The sequence below is a fragment of the Pinus tabuliformis genome, chromosome J, assembly GCF_031772625.1.
Source record: "Pinus tabuliformis cultivar Carrire ecotype Pingquan chromosome J, CPIR1, whole genome shotgun sequence".
Taxonomy (NCBI): Eukaryota; Viridiplantae; Streptophyta; class Pinopsida; order Pinales; family Pinaceae; genus Pinus; species Pinus tabuliformis.
The window spans coordinates 17,871,753-17,879,653 of NC_142295.1; positions in this window are offsets into that span (position 1 = coordinate 17,871,753).

Here is a 7,901-nt window from a genome sequence, read left to right on the forward strand (position 1 = left end):
GCATATTAAATATTTCCAACACCTTTTGTATGTACTCACTCCGTGACAATGTTAATTTGTGATTTTTCCTATGTCTAGTTATTATCATACCAATTATTTGTTTTGCAGCACCCAAATCCTTCATTGCAAATGAACTTGCCAATTTTTTTTTGAGCACATTTATTTCCTGCATGTTAGCCCTTGCAACAAGCATGCCATCTTCATACAATACCAATATAATATAGTTGCCATCATTTTGCCTTTTGAGATAAATACAATGATCAGAGTGACATCTAGTATAACCTTGTTCAGACATAAATCTGTCAAATTTTAGATACCACTACATTGAAGTCTGTTTTAAGTCATACAAGCTCTTCTTTAACCTGCACACTAGTTTCTCCTTCCCTTTGACCTCATACCTTTGTGGTTGTTGCATATACATATCTTCCTCCAAATCTCCATGGAGAAAGGTTATTTTTACATTTAATTGCTCAAGATGCAAATTTTCTACTCCTACCAGACTTAAAATATCTATAATTGAAGTCGTTTTAACAACAAGAGAAAATATTTCATCAAAGCATATACCTTTTTTCTGTGCAAACCCCTTCACCACAAGTCTAGCTTTATACCTTTTTATACCTCTATCTTCTTCCTTCAATATGTAAATCCATTTATTCTGCAATGTTGTTTTACCTCCAGGTAGCCTGACTAAGTCCCAAGTTTGGTTATGTACCTAGGAGTCCATCTATTCTTTCATGGCTAGCTTTCACTTCTTCCTGGTTTTTACCTGCATTACTTCTTCATAACATTTTGGTTCACCAAAATCAGTCAACAATACATAATATAATGAAGGAGAGTATCGTTTAGGGGGTCTACTTATCCTGACAGATCTTCTAACACCACTTTTAGGTGTTTGAGGTGCATGTTGTTGTTGTTGATCATTATGATTTTTAGGTACCTTAACTTTTTCTGTGATCTCATCAAGCCTTGTGTATTCTCTGTTTTCTTTTTCATGTTCCTTTTCCTGCATCTGATCCTTATACAAGACCTTTTCATTGAATATGACATCTCTACTCCTAATGATTTTGTGATTTTCATAATCATATAAGGGATAACCAAAATCATTAACACCATATCCAATAAAGGTACATTTCTTTGATTTTTCCTTATACTTTGTTCTATTTTCTTTATTAATGTGGACAAAGGCTTCACAATTGAAAATATTTAAAAATTAATAGTTTTCCTTTTTACCTATCCATGCTTCCTTTGGAATACCACCATCCAAGGAACTTGAAGGCCATCTGTTTATTAGATAAACAACCGTATCTACAACATCCACCCAAAATTGTAAAGACAATCCTGCATGCAATCTCATGCACCTTGCATGCTCCATGATTGTCTTGTTCATCCTTTCTGACACACCATTTTCCTGTGGTGTTCTTGGAACTGTTTTCTCTCTGCGAATTTCATGCTCTGAACAATACTTATCAAACTCTTTGTTGCAATATTTACCTCCACTCTCTGATATGAGACACTTCAACTTCTTTCTTGTCTCATTCTCAACCAAAGCTTTCCATTTCTTGAAAAACATTAGATTTATTTTGAATACAGTAAATCCAGGTCTTCTTGGTTGCATCATCAATAAAAGTAACATAATAGCGAGAACCACCAAGAGATGATACTTGAGCAAGTCTCCATACATATGTATGCACAAGCTCTAATTTTTCACTTTTATTTTCTTTACCAACTCTGAGAAATCTGACGCTCTTCCGTTTTCCATAAACACAATTCTCACAGAAATCTGAATCAACATGCTTCAAACCTGACAACAAATTTCTTGAGTGAAGAATCTGCATCCCCTTCTCACTCATGTGCTCGAGCCTATGATCCCACAATACTGTATTTGCTCCTGTGTAGATTAAAACATTAACAAAATTAGAAATACCATTGCACAAATACAATGTACCTTTCTCCTTTTTCTATTACTAGGGCTCCTTTAGTGAACTTCCAAGTTTTATCTGTAAATGTAGTTACACAACCTTCACCTCCCAACTGCCCTGTTGAAATTAGATTTTTCTTCAGATTTAGAACATGCCTTACCTCTTTTAATAGCCATTGGTTTCCATTTTGCTATTTTATAAAAACTTTACCAATTCCAACACTTTTATAAGGTTTATCATCACCTAGACGAACCTGTCCAAAATCGCCTTAAACATAATCATGAAAATGTTTCCTATCAGGTGTGGCATGGAATGAGGCCCCTAAATCTACTACCCAGGCATCAATAATATTTTCTAATGAAAGAATCAAAACATCTTGCAACACATCACCTGTCACATTCGATTTATGATTGTTTTCTTGTTGTGCTTCTTCTTTTCCTTTCCGAGACTTATAGTCTTTCTTCAAGTGTCCTTTTTTCCCGCATTTCCAGCACACTATCCCCGATATGGAATTGTATCTGCCTTTCATTGAATTATTGTGATATCCTAGGCTCTTTCCTCTCTCCATTTTTCTTGCCCTAGTCTCTGCAGTGAAAGCATTACTTGATGTCTCACTGAAGTTTTTCCGTCGCATTTCTTTGTTAAGGATGGCACCGACAACATCATCAAACTTTAGAGTACTAGATCCAGAGACAGGGTTATTAATGACCATAACTAGGCCATTCCAACTTTCTGGCAATGAGCATAGAAATAATAGAGTCCTACCTTAATCATCAAAATTTACCCCTACAGAACCCAATTGACTGATAACCGTATTAAATTCATTTAAATCATCAGCAACAGATCCACCTTCTAACATATTTATATTAAATAAACGCTTCATAAGAAACACCTTGTTTGAGGCCGAGGTATTTTCATATAGTTTTTCCAATGTCGTAATTAAACTCTCTGTTGCCGTTTCTTTTGAAATATTAAAGGCTACTGATGTCGCCAGGCACAATTGAATTGTTCCAAGTGCTTTTCTTTTGAGAATCTCTCATTCTGCGTTTGTCATACACGTCGAATTCTTTGTTTTTCTGCTCAATGGTAGGTACAAATATTTTTGATAAAAATAATCTTCCATTTGCATCTTTTACAGCTGGTAGTTTTGGCCTTTAAATTTCTCGACCTTAAACCTACCATCTTATGCCATTGCTCCCACTCGAACCAAGAACCCTTCTCTTCTGTGAGTTTATCAACCAAATATACCTTCGAATTTGATACTAGTTGTTAAAAAAATATATATTACTGAGCAATGAAACACAAACACATAAAATGCATAAAATAAGAGAGACACAGATATACATGGTTCACCCAATTTGGGTTACGTCCATGGAGAAACAATAAGTCCTTCCTATATATTATCCAGCAAAATGAAGAGATACAACCTACAACATATCTGTTGTAATTTCTTCTTCACTCTCACACAGTATCCTCTCTCTTTCTTTCTTAGAATAATAATACATAGTCATAATAAAATTCTCTCATATAAAACGAGAGTTTCCTTCTAGGAAGAAAAACCCTAAATTAAACATAACTTCTACCGTCAGATCATTTGCCTAATGAACGGCTCAGGTTGACTACGAAATTATAATATTTTACAAGGAAAATTTTCATCTATTTTTGGCTTCAGGGGTGCTGCCCCGAAACCCTCGCCAGGGGGGGCTCATATATCACCATTGTCCCCCCTAGACCCCCCTGATGATGATTAAATGGGTGGCATTGCGGCCCCGTTAGGAAATGGGGTCCAACGCGGCGATACATCTAAATAAAGAAAATAATCATGCTCCATACCCAACACATGAAATGTACTAAATCACAAGACTTGAAGCTACTTTACTGATATACAAAAGTTAATTCACCATCTAGAACACAAATCATACACATGAAAAATGAAACATCACACATGCATAAAGATTTATCTAGGGGGAAATCAACTGCTCAAAACCCCTTACTATTAATATTGCATTAATTAGAGAATAGAGAGGAAATACATATGCTTTCTCAAGCCCGAACACACCCTACATGTGTATAGTCTATCCCTCTACTTGACTGACTAAATCTGGCCAACACTTAGCCAATTTTCAAGCCCTCCAAGCTCCTATTTCCTTGCACTGTTCCCTTGAGAAATTGGCCCCTATTATTTAGGAATTTCCCACTATGGAATTGCACAATTGCCTTAGGTCCTTCCTCTCGCTGCATGCACCACCTGTACACATTGGAATATGCTACAACTGATAGTACACTACCTTGGAATCTCCATCTCAACTGGGTAACTTGAATTCTCTACATGCAACAATTATTTTGGGTTCATTGATCAGTTAACTGGTTGATCACTGAGTGTGGTTGAAGTTCCACTTCCACAACTTGACCTCCACTAGTTCTTCTAAAAATTAGAACTAGTTAAACTGAGAATAACTCAAATTCACTGAAATGGATTGCTATAAATTAAAAATCAAACATATTGAATTGAACTCAAGCTTCCCCAACTCAAATTAACTGAGTTAACTGAGTAATAAGTGCCATGTCACCTCAGTTAACTACCTCCAAGGTATCTACTGAAATAGAAATTCAATTTTTCTCTAGTTTGACCAAGGCAATGTCAAACTGAGATTTTCTTGCTGCATTTTCAAAAACCTTCTTAGCAGTTTGGCAGTGTAGTTAAACACTCAAGAAATTGCACCGTTCATTGGCATCACACATAGAAGTTCATGGCTACATATGGAATAAATGTCCTAGTTAGGAAGTTGGTCCACATGCAGGTATAGGGTCAAGGGTACAAGCATGCATTGGTTAACAAAGTATGGTCTACTTGTAAATCATGGTTTGGAACATGTTGGTAGAAAGAGCCTTGGTAAATTAAGGCTGATGAAAAGATACAAAATGATAGGTAAGTGTCGTTGTTATGGACACTTAGACTAGATGTTGGCAGTTTGGTGGTATAGTTAAAGTTCCCATCCCATTGGGATATCAAAGTAGGTGGGTATTATAGTCACAACAAATTGATTGAGAAGGATTCTAAGAGAGATAACTATATATATCCCCCTTTGTTCGTAATTTTATCAGCAATTATTTATTTTTTTGTGCCAAGTGGCATTCGGTGCCATGAGCATAAAGGACTGAAACTGAGAACTTCCACAATTGTGAATTGCACTAGCTCCAAAGCATGCTTAACATAGCATAGCAAGAAAAGTGTGCACAATAGAGTATATCAAAAAAATATTGTAGAGAATGCAATTTAATTGTAAGATATCAATAATATTACGAGTGTGTAGAGCAGAGCTATCAAATTTAGAGCTATAAGAAATTATGCTATAATATCGCGAGAACCAACTATGGTGATAATATTAGCAATATATATCACAATATTTTCCCCATTTGAGATTATCACAGTTATTTAGGTAATTATTTGCTTTGTCTTTGTCATTATCACCTTATAACTAAATTCTTGGTCATTTAACTCTAATTTTTTAGAAGTTAGGGAATTGAGCTCTAATGATACTATGACTATTTTCCATCAAGAAAATAAGGGGAAACCTATTGTTTTCATTTCCCATGGTTCATCTCATGAGATACATACCATAGTAGTGAATTTCTCCTTTTACACTTCATTTTCATAAATTTATTTAATTTTTTAACATTACCATTAATTGTTTTAGGATATTTGAGAGTGGTTTCTATTGAGAAATCTAGGGCGGTTAAAGTAGGTAATTTCTCTAGCAATGACAACTGCTTGTGAATATTTTTTTACTTTTCCTTGATCATTTCTTCTTTAGCTTGATTATTATAGTGTTCTTATCATCAAACAGTTACCAAAAAAAATGAACAATAAGACAAAGGACACAAATATAGGATATCAACTAGAGCCAAAGCCTCTCCAAACTTGAGAGGAAAACCCACCTAATTCTTCTTCTTATAGAATCTTCAATTGATGATTTCCAAGACCAAGACCCTTGACCTACTAACCTCTCCAAGACCAAGTCACAAGGATTCCTTGAAACAATTCTTCTTCCTTAAGTTAACATTGGTCAAACTGATTGTTCCACCACAAATCTCGACTTCTCTTCAGATTTGGGCCTATTGTCACAGGCCTGCAATTTTCAGCATCTTCAAAAACCCTGGTTGCAACTCAAAAAATATTTATCCCTTGTTTCCCTTCTTGCTTTGGATAGTGTCTCTTTCTTCTGCAATTCAGATTGAAAGGTGACTTGATTTCTTCCTTGATTCGACCTTCTTGGATGACTGTGATAACTCAACTACTTCTGCAACAAATAGTACCAATCCTCCTCACATGTGTGAGAGATATTTACCCCAAAATAGACCCAAAACACTTTGGTTCCTTCTTCTCCTTTCTTTTCTATATGAGAAGCTCCTTTTCTAGTGTTTCTCACACTTCTTATTCTATTTCAGATGCTTGAATGGATGCTCTCCAAGTGAGGCCAAGTCCTCCTTTATATAGTGATTTGATCATGTAAATAGGTTGACTTGTCCTTATGCCTAGGTCGACATCCCCTTCTAGAATGATCTATATCTTCTTTGGAAGGCCGACTTGTTTGAGTACTTGTGACAAGGTCTTGGAGGGTCTTTTGACTCTTATAATGACTCAAATACATATGTAACATGCCCAACAAGGGTCTCTCATACATGACAAATACTTATTTGACTTTATGACTTTATGACCAATCCTAAGAGCTCAAAATGGGAGCTTGCTCTATAAAAATAAAATTCCTTGAGCATGAAACCCATGACTTAGGGATAGCATAAGTAATTTTTTTCTTCTTCTTTACATCAATTAAATAAAATCATGATTACACATGTCATTATGAAGACCAGCCCTAGTTACATATTTCAACACTCGCTCTTAACTAGGGAGGTATTCATAATCCATACGAGGTACTTGGACATCCTCAATCTGAAGAATTCTCATAAGAAGATTCAGATTGGTAACCCATCTGTTTAGCATCATATTATTCAGCATTGCCACATAGAAAGACCTCGACTAACTACTCTATCTTTCCAAAAAATTAGAGCGCAATGCTGGTGAGACTAATCATTTATAAACACCCTCATCATTATCTCTCTCGGAACATACCCCATCCGAGTTTCTCAGAGTATGTTCCACCAGGACTATTCTTATCTTGGATTCCCAGTCCTCAAAGAATATCGGTCCTCTAAGATTAATCTTACCTTGGATGCCCTACCACATCCTCAAAGAGTATCGGATGCAAGATTCTCACCCAATCCTCCATTATATCTTCCCAAGTGAAGACAAGAATGATGTTTCTATCTATCCCTTTCAACTAGGGAGGACATACCCATTCCAATGAAGGAATGTACCCATTCTTATAAAAGGAATGTACCCAAGATCCATCTTAATCAAGGGATTTGAGCAAGCTCCCTCTTGACCAGGGACTTGTTTCTAGTAGCTCTTTAGGTGGAGATCATTGGGACAAACAACTTCTTGTAGGACTCCCTCCTTCGATGTCATGAATTTATTCTTTGTTATGGAGTCTACATCTCTCGAGACTGTTTGTAGGGAAAAAATGATTCGAATTGGATCCTAAAACACTCTCTAAGTTTTCATGACTATTTCAATTATGCTAAAAGATTCAAGTCCAAGTAAAATCAAAGCTATCAGAAGGAATCCTCGTGACAGTGACAGTTGTGGCCAAAGCGGAGCAATGAGGACCCTCGGTCGAGCGCGCAGACCGTTGGCCCATGGTGGACGCGCGATGGCGCAAAACTGGCAAAACGGGAGATCAAATCAAGAAATGAGGGTGGTTTCTGATACGCGATTTGCTTATCGCAGGGCATCCCCCTCAGTGAAGGAAAGCCCCGAAGTGCCCGGACCTGAAATTGCTATGAAAGGTAGAAAAGTAATGGTTTCAGTTCCGTAGAGTGGGATTCCACAAACCGACAGGATATCAGAAGGCTTCGAGGCGG